Here is a 19,040-nt window from a genome sequence, read left to right on the forward strand (position 1 = left end):
TTTCCCTTACTGGACCCCTCACAGCCCCCTGTCCCATAGAGTGGAGCCAAGCTCGTCCTTGTGCAGGGTTGGCCCTTCATTGGAACAGGGTGGTTACATGATCCAAGAGTAACCTATTGGTATCCTATGAGATGGCTGGGCTGGAAAAGCTCTGCCCACTAGAAGCAGTGATAATTAGATAGAAGCCAATTAAAGGACCTCTCTGAGACGATGCAGAATGTGAGGAGGGAACGGAGCTGCCAGCAAAGATACAGCGACTCCACAAACTAATTCCTTCATGGCTTCTAGGTTCACTTCCTGTTTCTGTGTGTATCCTTCCAGTGGCTGCCTTTCCCTTGAAGAGCCTGGGTTGCACGCTTTCTCTGAGTTGCCTGTGTCTCACCCTTCTGTAGAGTCTCCAGTTCTACATGTGCTCAAGTTCTGCTTCCTCCCAGAAGCCTACCCTGACAACTGCAGGCATGTTGACTGCAGGCAGGGTTGGGTATACCTGAGCGTACCTGGGCATACTAATTCTTCATGGGAAAGGGCTGGAATATATAGATATTCCACAGTATGTGGTGGATTTCCTAGTTTTCATTATTCGCCTTCGAGTCTGCTCCCAACCTTTTGCACACCACCCCTAAAAAAAAGCTGTCCTAAAGCAGCTCACAGTCCAGTGAACTTTCTGATCACGGGATCTGGAGGTCATTCTGTTTCATCTCCCAGTATCTTACAGAGTGATAGGCACATAGTAGTTGCACAATAAATGTTCAAATGAGTTCTGGTTTCTGTTGGCTCCTATTCTGAAGTCTCAATTCTGGTTTTGCATTGTGACCTTTGTCAAATTTCTCCTCTTCTCTGGTTCTTGGTCCCTTTTATCCCCTCAGTTCTAAAATTTCATGAATCTATGAAATGCCCATCAAACATGTATTGGGTAGGAGATGGTTGGTTGGGCTCTAGGGTGGAGAAGGGAGTAGATGCAAAGATATAGTTTATATTTCTAGAAGCTTACAGAGAGGTTGCAGAGGTAAATAAGCAAGCAAGCAAACAAAAACAACCCATGAGAGTATCAAGCTCAGCAGCAGTTCAAAAGCTGTCAGAACACAGTGCAGCCAAACAATACATGTGATACTGGTTCAGAACATGGCTACCTCCATGGCCTGGCACAGCCAGAGAAGGTTTTGGGAGGTGGGTGTTGCTAAGTGGGGCCCTGAAGGATGGTTGGAATTTGGATAGGCTGAGCAGAGAGGGTAGGCATTCTAGGTATAGATGAACTCGAGCTGCCTAAATGGACAGGAAAATGCAAAGTATGTGTTTTTTGGGGGGTGATCCCCAGAAACTGGATGACAGGTTCTGGCAGGAAAGCAGTGGGCAAGCCCACAGTAGCAAGCAGAGGATGGACAAAAGCCTAAGCCAGCCATTAAAATTGGTAGTATCGTGCAAGGTTGGCACAATACTAGTAGTACAGTATTGGTCACAGGGGCAGGGAGAGTGGTAAGGGGGTTGGGATAATAGATGATTTAATTGTTCTTTACTTACACTTTTTTGTATCTTTTAAATATAAAAAGTTTAACATATATTTCTTATGTCATACAGAACAAATTGCTTTTTAAACATTTCATGCTCAGGAGTTTAGACTTCATACTGGTTTTGGCTAGAAGAAAGGTTAATGGGATTGGATGGAGAAAAGGCATGGGAGATGGGCCAGGGAGGAGTGATTCGATGTACAGAATGTGAGCTGATGAGGACCTGGAAGCTCCTCAAGGGAGGGATGGAGGCTTCACTGCCTTGTATCTTTCACACAGAAAGAAGAGACTCAGTGAACTCTCGCAGAAGGATTAGTAAGTCAGGATGAGAGCAGCTAAAAGGGAAGGTAAAGAGATGGTAAGGATTCCATACTGGTACTAATAGTGAGTCTCTCACCTCTTTTTTGAGAAGAATTTTGGCAGAGATACCCCAAGGGATTTGGAAAGAGTCATTTATCATCATAGCATTAGAATTTAGACTGGAAAGGCCCCACGCTACTATCTCTCTAACCCTTTCATTGCACTGTGAGTTCTTTAGAGTAATTTTTAAGTGTTAATAGTCTTCTCTTCACAAAAGTATTTACCATGCCCAAGTTGTTTTTTTTTTTTTTTTCCCTTGGGCAGTAAAAAAGTAACTTGACTTTCAAAAAGTCTTCAGGGAACTTGTCTGTTGGGTGACGTGTAAAGCTCAAGTACGTAAAGCTCAAGTCCTAATTCCAGTTAATGCTGGTTTTAGGGATTGCTTCCTAAATAAGAACTTCCTAAAATAGATCTGAGGTTGCCTAATGCTTTTAAGAAAATGACCATTAAGTTCTGAGAACAGAACTTAAATTATTTAAATGTTAATATTACAGGTGCTCATTTCATAATGAACAGTGTTGTACATTTTCTTTTCTCTCTGCGAGGTTGCCTAACAGCCAGCACCAAGAGCATTGCCAAGATTAGCTGATTCTTGCTGATATTAACCAGGATTTGGATGGTTATTCTTGTGCTCACAGATATATATCTCTAATGTGTTTACCTTCCCTTTTTGTTGCCACCTTAGTTTCCCCTTTGCAGGATAAGTGCTTCCAGGCCAATGTCTAAGCCATGTCTTCCCTATATTCTATCTGATACAGTGACAGGAATAAGTGGCTGGCAGATTGAATTAAAAGGAGTGGCTAACTAGTCCCATTATTTTGTCCACTCTGCCTGTCCAGACTTATCTCTCCATACTTCCTAACCTCTCTCCACTCTAATCGCTCTGCTCAAGCCTTTTAATGAAATATTTTTTTCCTTCTTCTGAGCCTTTCCTCTCTCATCTCCCTTTCTCTCTTCCACTAGTTCTACTTAGCCTTCAAGTCCAGTGAAAATACCTCCTTTCCCTTTGAAGCCTTTCCATGGGTACTTCTGCCAGCCTCCTCCATCTCTCAAGCTTCAAACATCCATAGCTCTGAGAGTCTGCACCTCATACATAATTCTTCTGAAGTAGGTTTTCTGGAGGTTCATTCTGTATTCCAAGCTAGGCTGCAAGACCCTTAAGAACAAGGGCTAAGGTTCATCTTTCTTTGTGTTTCTACCACCTCTAGCATAGGGCAGGATGCACAGTGGGCATTCAGCAAACAGAGGGGCCAAAACAACCATAAACTGCTTGGCTAGCTAAGCCTCCAAGGCTTAAGTTTACATCTACAAGCCCAGGAGATGGTAGAAATGCAGCCCTGCTCACACGACCTTCTTTGTTTTCTTGCCTGGAGGGGAGGAGCAGAGAAACAGGCCAAGTGTGCAGAGCTCTTTGACACTCCAGCAGCTGTACAGAATGCTCACTTGTTCTTCCTTTCATGTGCTAGAATTGCCCCACATCACAGCTTCTTCCTGTGCTGGGTTAGCCTAGTGGCCTCCTCTGTCTTGCTCCTGCTTCTCCAGGAAGTAGCTGCGAATCCAAGTGGAATATCTAGTCCCAGGGAGAGAAGGTGCCAGGACTACCCCTTGTGGGAAGGGCCTGATCTCAACTGAAGGGATGAAGGGAAGTCTGATTGCCATGGAAGATCCAGATCGGGGTTGTGGCTTTCTTGGGGCTGAGAAGTAAAAAGACTTATCTGATGTCTGAGCCATCAGCCATGGACTTGGAGTAAAGAACTTGATTAAGTCCTACTTTAGCCACCAATATGTTGTGTGGCCTTGGGCAAGACACTTTCCCTCTTTGGGCCATGCAACGTTTTGGTGGTGCAAGTGGGATGCGAATGCAGGTTTCCTTACTCCAGGTCCTTTGCTCTTTCTACTATTCCGCAGAAGCACTACAGGCATCTGGCATTACACCAAGTCACCTATCCTTTCCCTTTGATGTGTTCCTTATTAGTTCCTGAGGTGCTATTAGGAATAGAGACTTTCTTCCAGAAGCCTGCTATCAGAGTTCTACGCTTAAATCATAATTCTCCTGTATTTCCTTCCTGTAGATATTTTCCTTTAGGTGTTAGACTTCCTTAGGGATACCTGATGGGTCTGTCTCTTGACAACTGCAAAGCGATCCTTCCTAGAAGAGGTGGGCAACGTGGTACTGCTTTGGTGAAGCAAGTAATGCCTTCCCATGGCTGTGCTCAATAAAAATTTCTCACACAAAGAGGTGAATGAATGAATGAATGAATGAATGATTTCCAGCAAGAGGCATGATAATTGATGATGCTATGATATCACCTTAATCATTACTGTAAGAGACCAGGCCTATCTTGGGGAGACTCCTCTGTGAAATTGACCATCTCAGAGCAGCACTTGTCCAATTTCCAGGCCTGATGAAATGGGTTCTGTCCCTAATTGCCATCTTAGTTGTTTCTCCATATTAATGTATTCGACAAGCCGGTAAAATGAGAGGGTGCTGGTGTGGGAGTGCAGGAGTTCAGGCTTTGATTCTGGAGCTACACGTGCTTAGGCAAGTCCTAAGCCCCCACAGGGCTTCAGTGTTCCCATCTATTAACATTTAAGTGTCTTCCAGCACTAGCTTCCTGGACTTTGTGATTATGCGAAGCATCCTTGCTGGGCCAGAGCCTACCTGCTCAGTCGGGGCAGGAATCACTCACCTGGTGCTGTGGCCCATGGCACAGTAAAGCCTCTGGTGCCACTGAGACTGTGTTTTGACATTAGGCAGGGACACTTAGCACCGAGTTTGTGCCCAGGGCCTGTTTTAGCAACACAGCTAGTAAATATTGACTCTGTGGCATAAAAATGGAAAGCAGAGATGACTATGTTAATTCACTCAAAGGGTAGAAGTTCACCAGGCCCTGATAAAACAAGATGTCGTTATGCAATGTGTAGGTGTGTCACCAACAAATAAGTTGTTTGGGGGTGGGGAGAATGGAAAACAGGACAAGGAAGCTTTCATAGGCAATCCACAACTGCTGCCCTATCAGCACTGGCTGGCAAGCTTAGTCTTCTGTTGGTTTTTAAACAAATGGATTTTTATACCCTGAAGGTACCTAGAAAAAAAGACTGGAAGGAAATACACCGAAACATTATCTAGAGATGGTGAAATTGCCACTAATTTGATTTTTTCATATGCTTTTTCTATTTCTACACTGTCTATAGTTATCACATATTACATTTGTAATCAATGTATTAGAAATACATATTTTTCTTCGAAGAGTCTGAACTTTCAGAATTTTTCAGGTCCCTCAGCTCGTTGCGTTTTTCCTAGTGGACATTGTATAGTAACATAGCTATTAAAAGAAAAATTTATAGGAGAGAAGTTACTCTTCTAAATAAACCCTAATTTAAGTGTTTACTTATTGATTTGTACTCATGAAAGAAAAAAATGTGGTGGGAAAAATTCAAATTGCTTGAGATTTCAGGATTTTTTTCTAAGTAAACAAATACTTACTGCTTTGAGTGCTTTCTGTTTTCCAGCCCTGTACTCCAGTTCACAGTGGCCAGGCCTGGCTTGGCCCAGAAATGGGCAGGTCTGAGAACAAGTCACTCTGATAAGTGGTTACATGTGAGCCAAAGGTATGGAGGCAGGGCTAGGCCTTAGAATTTGGAGCATGAGCATGGGGTGGGAGTGCCATTATAATAATAATTACCACTGATTTAGTGCCAACCATATATCAGGAGCCTTCCATATACTACTACTAATCTTTATAAAACTTCAGGTGCTTGGGATTAGCTATGTTTTAGGGATGAAGAAACCAGGGCCAGGAGAGTCACCTCTCCAAAGCTCCAGAGCCAGTCAGCAGCAGGTCCTGAGTTCGAACCCCTGTTGGCCAGACTGCAAAGCATTTGTTCATCCCACCACATTGGGCTATCTCTCAAGCGATTTAGGGTTTTACACTAGAGACAGAAACCTCTGAGGGAGTCTGAACTAACAAACAAGATGCGTGCAGCCTCCATCCAGGACCGATGGTCTTTAAAGGAAGAAGCAGCCCCAAGTGTGAAACATGGATGAGTAGCTGCAGGTGGGATCCTGGTGGATCAGCCCTGAACTCAGGACTGGGTGTGTCTGATCTTCTGGGGCAACCCAGCAGGCACAGGGAGGCCATGAGAACCGTAGGACAAGTGGGCCTCCTTTGAGGCTCCTTCTGTCCATCCTGGAGGGCCCTTCATCTTCGGACTCCTTGTGCAATGGGGAGGGCATTTGTTGGGCAGCGGGGATTTGGAGCCTGAGGTTGCTGCATCAAAGCCTGTGGGTGAAGAGAAAATGGTCTGTAGGCCTTCTTTGTACTTGATTAATTAAAACAACCAGTGTTTAGCTGGATTAGTAGAGCAAATTTCTGAGTCTGAGGCAGCGATTGCCTCTTTGGGCTGACAGATCTAGTCCTCACAGCCCTTGGCACCAGCCAGGAGCCTCACTTCCTCGCCCACCTCCACTGAAACTCTCTCTACTTGCAAAATAACTGGAGAATGCTGTGTCTGCCCCTATCACTGGGGAAGGCCTGGCTTTTGAAAATGAATGCCTCAGAATTGGATTTCATCAGTTAAAGTTGGTTTCCACTATTTTCTTAGGAGAAAAGATGTGTGATTTGGGGGAGTGGCTGAATTGTGGTCTGTGGTGTTTTTAAAAAAACTATATTTTTGGCCCAAGCAGCTGAGTTGATTGAAGCCCAGCAATACCCGTTATGGAAATGGCTTATCTTGTGGTTCTCCTGAGTTGTGGCTAGAATATTTTTGGTTTCCTGGCAAACACATATAGGATTTTGAAATTTGATGGAGAAGTTTTCAAAATTACCAAAATTGAAAGGAGCAGTGGCATTTGTATACTCTCCTTCTGGCCCAGGAGTCTGTGTTCCTACGTTTGTATAGAACTTAGGTTACAAAGCACATTCAGATACATTATTTCATTCAATTTTCACAGCTGCATTTCTAGGTAGATAGGGGCAATTAACCCCCTTTTACAGAAGAAAACCGAGGCTCACAGAGATTAGCTAGGAAGAGAGTGTCAGAAGTTGAGACAATTTTTCTGACTCCGGACTAAGAAAGGCAGGGAAGTTTGCAACCAGTTTAAGATGAGGACCTACCCATGTCCTGGAATGCAGGCTGTATGGACGCAAGGCTTCACTGCGACTGTCCTGGACCCAGCAGGGCTAACCTCTGTAGAAGACGGGACAACCTTCAAGGTACAGTTTGGGGCTTTGTGTGGGGCTTTGCCTCTCTGGCCTTCTAAGGCTGCTGTCTCTATTTGCTGTGAGGCAGCAGGGTAGGTAGATGCTATTAGCCCCATTTTACAGGTTAGAAAACTGACATTTCAAGAGTTTTGATGACTCACTCAACGTCATTTATTCTTTATTCACAAAACAAATATTTATTGGGTGCCCATTGGAGGTATATAGGGGACTGAGGTCACAGCTAGTGTCCAGGAAGAAGGGACTTAAAGGCGAATAAGAAGAGGGCACACAGTAGGTGCTCACCACCTCTCTGCTGAATCAGAACCCTTGAGGACAGCCTCGGGTTGTGGATCTCTTTATATCTACCACAGCAATGAAAACAAGGTGGGCTCAGGCCAGTGTTCCAGAAAGACTTTATTATTCATGTAAATAATGGTGGTGATAATTGCTACTATTTATTGCCTTCCTGTTGTATACCAGGCCATAAGTTGAGCATTTCACATGTGCTATTTCTAATTACCATAGTAACCCTATGACAGCAATTATTGACCCCACTTTACAGATGAGAAAACTGAAGCTCAGAGAGGTAGGGCAAATCACTCATATTCCAAGTCACCCTGGGATTAAAGTATAGGTCTGCTTGACTTCAAAGCCAGAACACTTTCCACTGAATCACACTGCTTTTCTATGATAATGGGCTCTGAGGAGCTTGCTGGAGAAAGATTGTCCAGTCACTTTGGGAAGCTCATGGATAAAGAGGGTCAGATGTAGAAGGGGCTGAGGTGGGTGGACAGGACCGTAGCTCTCGACAGATAATCTTTAAGAGCCTGTGGACCCTGCTGGTGGCAGCTGATGTCTGATGAGAGAGCAGGGTGGACAGGGGTGGGCTTCTGTTCAAAGGCCCTGCATCCAGATGGCCTGAAGTCCTCAGGAGCCAGAGGCTGCTTTGTCCTCTTGGACACCCTCCTGGGAGGGTTCTGCTACCACAAGCCTCATGACTCCTGTTATACAAAGATGAGTGACACCTCTTAGAACTCCTGAAAGCCCCAGACCTGCTTTTCCATCTCCTATCTCTGCTGCATTAGTTACTGGGGTTGCCGTCACAAATTGTCACAAACTAGGTGGTTTAAAATAACACATATTCCCTCACAGTTGTGAAGACTAGAAGTCTGAAATCAAGGTGTCAGCAGAGTTGGTTTCTTCTGGAGGCTTCAAGGGAGAATCAGTTTCATGCCTCTAACCTAGTTCGTGGTGGCTGTGGTAATCCATGGCATTCCTTGGCTGGTAGAAGCATCCCTCCAATACCTGCTTCTGTCTTCATATCACCTTCTCCCTCGTGTGTCTCTGTGTGTCTTCTTTTTCTGTCAGATCTTCCTCTGCCTCTCTCTTATGATAGCTGCCCACCCAGGTAATTCAGGATGATCCCATCTCAAGATCCTTAAATTAGGTACATCCTGAAAGACCCCTTTTTCAAGTAAGGTCACATTCACAGGTTCTGGAGGTTAAGACATGGACATATCTTACTGGGGGCCACTATTCAACCCACTATACCTGCCACTCCTTTTTCTTCCTGGAGTTGCCTGAGACTTTTGGGGTCAATGCCCTCGCTGCAGCCTGGGTCCTGTGCTAAAGCCTCCCCAAATAGCCAGTGAGCCTTATAGTTAAGTGGGTCTTGCCCCGCTGCCCCATAGACTTGCAAGGGAGGCTTTTGTATAAAGAGCTTGGAGAGCCCAAGGATTAGCTGTTTGTGAGCTTCAGAGTAGTAATTCCTACCTGGAACATGCTGGTTTTGTCCCACATGGCATAGGCAGGAGAGAGTGTGTCCTTGTTATGGCAGGGCCCCGTGGGTCAGCCAGACTGTTTGTCTCCTGCCAGACTGTAGCTGGCACAGGTCCCTGACCATGCAGTACCCTCTCCTGCCACCTCTCCCTGACTTACCACCCTGCAGAGATCTGCTCTGTCACTCTGGTCAGATCTCCCCATCCTTCCCTGCCTGCCACCTCTTATGATTCTCCCTTACTCTATGCCTCTTGCTTCTTTGGTAATTGCTCTCTCCTCCCTCAACTGTGGCATGTCTTATTTTTATTTAATAGTAATTACTTTTCTTCAGGATCAGGTCTGTTTTTTTCAATTAGATGTAAGGTCCCCTGTGGTACTTGCATGTGGTCTTTGATAAATACCTGTTGGTGCCACATTGGCTGCTCACCTGGCATAGGAAAATGTTTCTGGATACCTGGTCTCATCTAGGAACTGCGATCTCCTTCAGAGACTCAAGAGCTGTTGGGACACAACGTTCAACCTGAAATGGACGCTTGAAAGTATCTAATAGTCCAATGTTATGGTTTTCCAAAGGAAAAATAAAAACCCAGGAATTGGGAGACTTATTCCTAAATTATCAGCTGTCTTTGAACAAGTCACTCGCTTTCACTTTCCGGGTTCTCATTTCTTCCTCTAGAAAACCGGAATGTTGGACTATTAGATATTCTTCGTTGAATGAAAATAAATGATAAAGAAATAAATGAATCTATGGCCATGCCACCCTGAACACGCCCAATCCCATCTGATCTTGGAATCTAAGCAGGGTCGGGCCTGGTTAGTACTTGGATGGGAGACCATCTAGGAAGACTGGGTGCTGTAGAATGAATGAAAAAAGAATGAAAAAAGAATGAAAGAAATGATAATAAAAGAAATGATAAAGATTTATTCAAGGGAACACAACTAGAAAAAAAGCCAACAGTGTTCTAAAGAAGAAAGAGAAGTTAAGAGTTCTTATAGTGAAAAGTGCATTCTTGAATAATCCATCCTGCATTCTTAGCCCTAGGATTGGTCCAGAACAGTTACCAGTCAGATGTCAGGCAGTCTAGATAATGGATGTCAGGTGGTCTGGATATGTAAGTCCTTCAGTAGGTAATCAGAAGGTGATCTGGAGGTCCAATGTATTTCTAGGCATTGAGACAGGACCAAGAAGTTCAAAAAGTTTAAGTTCCCAGGCTAGTTGGAACAAGAATAGTCTTTCCTCATGTCTCAACCTTCATGATATTAATAATTTTAGCAGCATAGTTAAAGTGACACCATATACATATTTCCTGTCTTCACTCTTTCTTCATCTCAAAGCTCCCTTTCAGGTTGAACGTTGCGTGATTGTCCCAACAGCTCTCAGGTCTCTGAAGGATGGCGTCTGATAAGGGCAGGGCCTGGACCAACATGAAGGTTCTCCTTGTGCCTGAAGTAGGTCAGCGTTACCCACTCCTTCACCTCTGCCTTCAGCACTGCTGCCTCCTCAGGTAGTATTCTTCCAAAAACACAGACTGCACGGTGGCCCACATTTTTCTCTGTTAGCAGTATAAGGGATAACCCCACTTCCTGAGGGTCAGGTTCTATGGAATGGAGGAAGGTCATCTTAGAGCCTTGTTAGAGGAAAACGACATGAATAAACACTTGATCCATGTCCAGCAACCTCAGGGAGGACTCAGGCAGCCGCACCTTCAGGCCCAGCACCCTAGCGGGAAGGTGTTTCTGTCTGGCAATGCTGCCAGCCACACCCAAAGAAGGTCGAGGATTTGCTAAGTGAAATGACTAATTAGTCCTGAAGCAGAGATTTCTATCTGCTCACAATGGCATCATGATTTATTCATGTGAGGCTGGAACACTTACAGGGACTGGGCCCTTGTTTCCTGTGGCTTCTATGTGATGGGCAGCCAACTGTATTTTGCCAGAATGAGTAATTTCTCAAATCTAGCCTGCTTTCCCAGTCACGGCTAGTAAACCTATAACTCTGGTCACTTAATAGCACCCTCCTTCCCGGGTCTGCAGTCATTTTAGAAGGAATGCATTCTTATCTGGGCCTCAGTTCCTTCTCTGGCAATGTAGGAGCTGAGCGCGATGGTATCTCAGCACCTTCTAGCTCTCCGGTTCTTTACTTTTAAATTCTTGCCCCTTCTCCCAGCCAATCCTTCTGTTTTCTTAAGGTATTTGTTTCCATAGGGCTGCTGCAAGGTAATCAGAGACATCTCAGCTCCTTGGAAGCCTCCCTCCTGGTTTCATTTTTCTGACCAATTACCAAGTCTTAAAGGCACCTAGTGTAGTTTAAGCTGTTAGTTTCTGGCCTTTTAAGATTGCACAGATTCACCTAATGTCTTCCAACTTGTGGCTCCCAGCTTCAGATCTCAGTAAACAAGAACAAGGTGTCAGCCCTCAGGTGGAGTTAAGCAGGCTTATTTAATCTTGGAACTCCCTCAGGTTGAGGGAGCAGGACCTGTCTCTCTTTACAGGACATCTGCAATGTTACTGTGACTGCTTCCTGCACTCTGGCTTTGGAATGATTAGGTCCTTAAGGATGTGGTTGCCATCTTGTGGATTGTCTGGCGGTGGGGGGTGGCAGGGGCCTCAGGCCTCCTTAGAGGGACTAGACTGTTAGGGGCTGTGTCATGGTCTTGCTTCTGTGCGTTGTCCTGTTTTGTCTGTTTGACATTATGATCACACCGAAGATACCAATTACATCTTGGTTTCCCCAATTATATTACAGTGTGAACATTTTTCTCTGTCATTCCCTCTGTAAATATATTTATCTCTCATGTGATGTTCCAGATTGATTTTTAACCTGATCATGTTTAACATTTATAGTTGGAAAAGAAAACTAATAAAAAGACAAATAGTGCATTAAAAAGTTCCCTCCCATCTTCCTGAACCTCTCTAGGCCCAATCCTGAGAAGTGACTATTGACAAGTTTCTGTGTATTTCCTTCCAGAAATTGTTTATGTATATTCAACCACATATGCATATTCTGTATTTTTTAAAATGTAGGTGAGATCAGACTATACACGTAGATGGGTTCAGAATGTTGTTCTGCAATTTGATTTTTTAATCTTGTGCTTTTTCCCATATCAGTGTGTGTGTGTGTGTGTGTATGATGTTCTTTTTAACAGCTGCATAGACCACCTATTATGGATGCACCATAAAGAACTTAAGCAGCGTCCTTGATAGACATTTAAGTTGTTATTGCAATGAGCATTCTTGTACATTCAGTCTGATGGGGTCAGGACAAGCATCTACAGTTTATAAACAAGGTTAAGGGAAACTGGGCTGTTGCTCCTCATACAAACCCAGCCCACCCAGTGATCCGCAGATGGGGACAGGTGCTAAAGAATGAAAGAACGTGAAGCTTGTCCTCAGGGACAGGATAAAACTGGAGATGCCAGCAGACCTAACCGATATTTTCAGAGGTGGGGCGGATACACAAATTAGAGACTAAAACCTCCTATAGGGGCTTAGAGTGATTAAAGTCCAAACCAAGAAATAAGATGATTGAGAAGGCAGATGGAGCCTTTGCCTGAAGTTGTCCTCTGAGGTTAGGGAGTGGTGAGAAATCACTGGCTTAAGACTGAGTGAGAGACAAATAGGGAACATTGCCGTGTTGAAAGGGTCAAAAATGCCTCTACTCTATGCCACATAGATTTTGTTTTCCACTCAAACTCTTTGTCCTGAAATCTATAGTTAGGAAAATAGGCAGAGAGTCAATAATTGTTGTTATTACTACTGCTGCTAGTACTACTACTCAGTTCCTTCTTGTAATAGTAGTAGTACTAGTCGTTCTAACAATACTTCTACTACTAGTATGAATAATAATTATCAATTGCTTAGTATTCTTTGTCTATTTCCCTAACTACAGTTTCAGTAGTAATAGTAATAGTAATAGTAATAGTAATAGTAATAGTAATAGTAATAGTAATAATAGCAGCAGTAGTGGTAGTAGTAATAGTAATAGGAAATAGGAAGACATGAGTTAAAAATTATATCCACAGGCAGTCTTTGGAGGTGGAAGGAACTGCTCTTTCTGGTATATGAGGCTATTCCTCTTGTGTTTACACTAGTGGTTCTCAAACATTAGTGGACATTGGAATAACCTGGAGGGCTCGTTAAACCACAGATGCTGAGCCCCATCCCCAGAGTTTGATTCAGTAGGTCTAGAGTGGGGCCTGAGAATTTGCATCTCTAACAAGCTCCAAGGTGATGCTGGTGCTACTGGTCTGGGGGGCACACTGTGAGAAGCACTGGTTGATACCTTCGGATGCTAGAGAGAGCTAGCCCAAATTTCAGTGGCATAGATTTAAATGTCTAAGCCCCTTTTACGAACCCCTCTACCTGTGCCCCAACTGTGTCAGCTGCCTAGAACAAGCCTCTCTTCCACCCGAAAAATACTTCTATCATTACTAACTGTGGCTCTTTTTCAGATTTTCAGACCTAACCACCAGTAAGTCTCGAGCTTCTCCAGAGTGCCTGTCTTATAGTGGGTGCGGTGGGTCACAATGATGGCACGTAAGACATCGCCCTGCCCTTAAGAAGATTAATCTAGTTTTGGGGTGGGTAAAAGACAAACACAGGGGAAAAAACATATGTAAGTGTATTCAATTTTGGAAGCTGACATATTCAGAGGCAAGGATCCCTGGGGGCTGGCATGGTCAGGGAAAGCTTTCAGGAGGAGTTGGAACTTGAATGTAAGCAGAGGTAGGATTTGAGTAGGCAGAAGGTATCTCAGGATAGGCAAACAGGACTGGTAGAAGCCCGGAGGTGGGAGTGAGTGTGTTGGGCTGTGCCTGCTGGGAAGCCAGAGTATTGGGCAAGTAGCATGGGGCCAGGTGATGAAAGGGCCCAGGGGCCTGGCTGAGGCACTCAGCCTTGATGGGAAGGGGAAAACATGTCTTGAGCAGAGGAGAACGTAATGACATCAGATGTGTGGCGTGGACTGGAGTATGGGTGGCAGACTTTGGTCAGGAATGCTGATCAGGAGATGGTGCTAAGTGTATTATTCATCTGTAAAAGTCTAGCTCAAGAGTGTGGAAGGTATGATGAGAGTCTAGACAATTCCATTCAGAAAACATATATTCAGGCCTACTGTGTCAAGCAATGTATTAGATGCCTGAGGGTACAAGGATGGGTGATTATAGGCTCTGCCTGAGGACCTCACAGTCTAGTGAGGAAGAGGGATATATAAAGAGAGAATTTCAGTAAAATGTGCATCAGAGGTGGAAATAAGAGGGCCTCGTGTCCAGGACATAATGAACATTTCAGAGGAAAAGATCAGAAGTGACAATAAATTCTGGCCGACTTTCTAGAGCTCCTTTTGACAAAGAGGAGGTCTTATATTTGCAGATTAAAAAAGAAGTCCTGTCTTTGCTCCTCATTGACACTAAGGCCCTTGGTGACCCTGCAGCCCAGTGGCCTGTGTTATGGAGACTGCCGACCCCCACTTTGAGTTCACCGCTGATTGGATAATTATAGTGCTTTGTTGTGCTGGTTGGTGGTATCCATTCAAGTGTTTTACTCTCTCTCTCAAAATAGCACAGGAGATTTTAAAAGAAAAGCTTTCACTCAGCTATTCGTTATCCTAACACATTTTTGCATCTGCGTTCTCTACTACTTTTTTGGCCACATGAATATACTTAAAAGAAAACAAAAATTGTAATCAAACTGTATGTACCATTTGCACATGTTCACTTAGCATTATTTTATAACACATGGTGCTCTTGTTTATCATTTTAATGTTTGTAATCTTCTATTGCATCTAGAACAACTAATGGTCATCACAGTTGCTTAGTGGAGGATGTTTAGTTTGTTTTCAGTTTTTCCTTGTCTATGGAGCTATGTTCTTTCTTTCAAAGTCTCTCCATAGGTTACATTTCCAGAGAACCCTGCACTTAGACTCAGATCATCTGATTTTAAGTTCCAGATCTGTGGCTGGTTGGCTATGTGACCTTAATTCTCTGAGCCTCAACTTCCTAGTCTATATTATGGTGATCATATTGATTGTGCAGGGTGTTGAGATATGACCTAGGGCCAATATATGTAGAAGTGTTTTCTAAAGGACCTATCCATTAAGGCACAGTTGACATCACCAAGGAAAAGCATGTATGAGCATTTTTATGGTTATTCTTTTTTTATATTGTTTATAGTGTACAAGTCAATGGTTTTAGTATATTCAGAGTGTGTCATTGCTGAAATTGATTTTAGAACATTTTATCACCCCCAGAAAGAAACCTCATACCCATTAACAGTTACTCCCCATTTCCCTCAATCCCTCTAGCTCTAGGTAACCACAATCTACCTTTATATTCATGGATTTGCTTAGTCTGGTCACTTTATATAAATAGAATCATACAATATATGGTGCTTTATGGCTGGCATCTTTCACTTAGCACAATGTTTCCAAGGCTCATCCACATTGTAGCATGTACCAGTACTTCATTCCTTATAATCACCAAATAATATTTCATTATATGGATATAACACATTTTATTTATCCATGCATCAGTTGGTGGACATTCGGGTTGTATGGTCCTTAATATGTAGGGCTAAATGACATCTATCAAACACTGTTGCGTGCTCCAAGCTGTTTCATGTGCCAAAAAATAGGACTCTTGGTCCCTTTTTTCAGTAACAAATTGCAGAAATTAGGTAACTATAGGAGGCCATCAGAGATCCGTCTCAGTGAGTTGTGAGGAATCTCTGCTGAGTAAGCGGATGCTCTCCAGCAGGGGAACTCTGCCTTTCTTCCCAGCACTAACTCCTCCAGGGCTAGCAGATCAGAGTAGAAGTTTGAGGAGGCTAAGAAGACTTCCTGGAGGAGGGGGGCTTCCAACTGGCCCATTTAGGAAGGAAAGCTCTCATTGGAGGTGAGAAGAGGTAGACATCTTGGGCAGTGTGAGAAGGCGACAGGTTGCCATGATAGGAGAGGGAGGAAAGATTTGGGGCACTGAAATTTGGGGCCAGATTACAAGGTGAGGGGATCTTATACATTCCCATCTTTGTGGGGGTGGGGGGCGGTTATGTGAGAAGGAGTTGTCTGGTGATGATCATGATGATGTGAGGAAGGGGCCACCACTGTCTTTTGGCTTTCTCCCCTCCCTGTTGCTAATAGAGATTTTTCCGAGCGAAGTTAGCCTCCTTGCATTTTCAGTGGCTTCCTGGAGCAGGACTGCCTGTGAGTGGGAGAGTAGAATAGTCTTCACTTCCTTCTTGGCTACCTGTGAGACTGATGTAATCTGGACTTGGCTTTCTTCTCTCCTAGCTGCCAGGCCTTCCCCGAGTAGGCGCCAAGTCTGAGCTGTCTGAAACATGAGACTGGGTGGAGAGGAAAGAGGACTGGGTTGGCTCTCAGGAGACTTGTCTGGTCCAGGATCTGTCACTGCCTGGGAGAATAGGGGACTTGGGCAAGTTCATTTGCTTTGCTGGGCCCAAGTATCTTCATCTGTAAATTGAGGGTGTTGGTGAGAAGTTCCCTTTATTTGCATGGTTCAATGAGATTTGCTAAATTGTATTATGTACTGGTGGATCTTGGACAACTTGCCTTGGTTGGTTCTGCCCTGTTAGGGAAAGTTTGTGGCTTCTCTTCAGAGTCCTGGTATAACGCTAGGACTGCATATTCTTATCTGGAGGTGGCAGGGGCTGACATATATTATATAGACCCTGACATAATATGAGGAGAGATGTTTTTGGTGTCTTCTGCTCCCTGGTTCTGATGGCAAAGGTAGATTTTCTGCCTTTGGCCTGTTTTTAGTAAACTGGCAAAAGATACATGTGTCACACTATTCAGGTTGGTACAGATCTCAGTGGCAGGTGCTGCTATGTCAGCAGAGGGATCAGGGCTAGCCAGGGGAAGCTGGGTGGATCAGTGTGGTGGACTGGGACCACTCAGTGGAGGTTGGTCCTAAAGCCTTCTTGGGAATGATGGGATGCCAAGAGATGGCCTGGCCAGTGTGACACTGGTGAGTCTGGTTCTATTCCTGGATCTAGTCCTTGTGTTCACCTTCCCTCCTTTGTGGACAACATAGTTCCTTGTTTCTTTTCCCTCCTGTCTCCTAGTGTTTGCTGTTGACTTCAAGCTTGAGGGACTCTGGGAAGATTGGTACAAGCATATTCACCTCTTGGGAGGGCACATGACTGTCCTCCCACCTTCTAGGTCGTTCCAGGCATCCCTTTCCACATCTTCTTCAGCACCTGAACTGCAAGCGGTATTCCTGGACCAGTTAGGATTTAGGTCAAGAGAAGATACTGTTTCGCTCGCAGTATTCCTGGACCATCCAGTTAGGATTTAGGTCAAGAGAAGATACTGTTTCTTCTCTTGTTTCAATATCTGTGGTGACTGTATCTACTGAACCCCTAATGAGAACACATGGCCTCACACACAAAGCCTAAGAATGCAACAAAATATTTGAAATTGCTGCTCTTTGGGAAAATCAAGGCAGGATGATTTGCTGTGAGCTGAGTGGACATTCCTCCTGCTGAGAGCTTCCTGGCTTCCCCAACACTACTGGTAGGAAGATTCCTCAGGGGTGGATATTGGATTTACTCAGAAGGCATATCTTTGTCTTGTTAAAGGCAAGATCTTGCACCTTTAAGTGCCTGCTTTAGGCCAGAGCAGGACAGCAGGTTGACCAACCGAATTCTTTAGGCACAGTCTCCCTGCTTGGGGAGTGGGACTCTCTGTTAGTCACCTTCTTTACTTAAGCACTAAGAGGATTAGGTAAGAGTGTTTTGAAAGCTCATGGAAACCCTAATCTAAAAGGAGCTATGGGAGTAGAAGGAATTAATGTTTCAAGAGAAGTCATCACTGATTTTGGCCCTGAAGCCAAGAATGTGAGGTCAAAGGACAACTGTGGCTGCTAAAAGGGAGGGTGTGGCTCTCAGAGTTATAGGATCCTTGGGTTGTGTTCCTAGATGACTCAGGAGGCAGTTTTCACATGCTCAGTGTGTTTTTGTGTGTGCCCCAGAATCTGTGAATAAGCCCACTGCCAAACTTTGGTGCCCCCAACCTGATTGTTGTGATGAAAGCTGAGGGGGATACCCCACCAAGCCAGCCAGCGGATTCTGTTGAAGCCTAGAAGAGACACCCGCCTCAACCCCATGGGCGCTAACAGCTTCGAAAGTCTATATCTCACTAAGGAGCTCAAAATCCTCAACATTCTACTGGTCTAAGCAAAGCTGTCCCATTCAGACAAAGGTATTAATCAGCATGAGGCAAGTCAAGGATGATGATGATGACTTTTAAAAAAATGAACCACCCTGTCGAATGAATGAATCTAAGCATTGATCATTAAAGCTGCTATTACTTGTATGTACCTCCTGATAGAAGCACATAGCACCACCTATGGAGTTTTGCCACAAACTCAGACCTGAAACTGATCAGCCTCTATATCCAACTACCAATTTACAAGAAATATAGGGGACAAGGGAAGATGTTAAATAACACGATGGGGGTACAATCAGCAAAATCCAGACTGCGAGAAACTCTATAGGTCAAAAGATCTAGTATTTTCAGTAAATGAATTGCAGGGGGTGGGGAGAGAAGGGAGCAAAAGCTGTGAATTAAAAGAGACCTATACAATGTATGGACTTTATTTGGATTTTGATTTGACAAACTGTAAAAAAACCTTTATGACACAATAAGAAAAATATTGGCACCTACTGTATATTGATAATATTAAGGAATTATTGTTATTCTTTAAAGTATGATAGATAATGTGGTTATGGTTTTAAAAAGAGATCTTCTCTTTTAGATATATATATTGAAATATTTACAGATGATTTGTTTCAAAATAACCCAGTGGGGGGTGGGGAGTAGATGGGAGTGAAATGAAACAAGATGGCTATGAGTCAATTTTTTGACAAAAATTTAACGGGTCTGCTTGATCCCAGATTGATTCAGAAACCTATTGTGTGGACATGTCTCTCAATTTCAATGTCACAGCCATTTTTGAAATATTTGTAAAGCAAATGAGTTTCAATACATTAAAACATAGAATAGGGCTATTTTCTGGTTTGGCACAAAGTAGTAGTAATAATAATAGTAATTAGTATCTATGGATAATCTATCGTGCATTGGATGCTGTTCTCAGCGCTTTTTATCAGTTCATTTAATCTTTATAACGCCTCTGTAAGGTAGATGCTATTAGCAACCTTAGTTTTTATAATGCAC

At 43.8% G+C, this 19,040-nt stretch overlaps 1 protein-coding gene and 1 non-coding gene across 7 annotated transcripts in view; both read left to right on the plus strand.

The window, feature by feature from the left end:
* The window catches only part of DAPK2 (death associated protein kinase 2), a 101,917-nt gene that overhangs the window by 19,008 nt on the left and 63,869 nt on the right, over window positions 1-19,040 (plus strand). The gene's annotated exons all lie outside the window — the stretch shown is intronic.
* On the plus strand, window positions 9,592-9,710 carry LOC112469864. The gene has a single exon (XR_003042740.1). It is a non-coding gene; the product is annotated as a 5S ribosomal RNA (ribosomal RNA).

Source organism: Pteropus alecto, unplaced genomic scaffold (assembly GCF_000325575.1).
Source record: "Pteropus alecto unplaced genomic scaffold, ASM32557v1 scaffold86, whole genome shotgun sequence".
NCBI classification, from domain to species: Eukaryota; Metazoa; Chordata; class Mammalia; order Chiroptera; family Pteropodidae; genus Pteropus; species Pteropus alecto.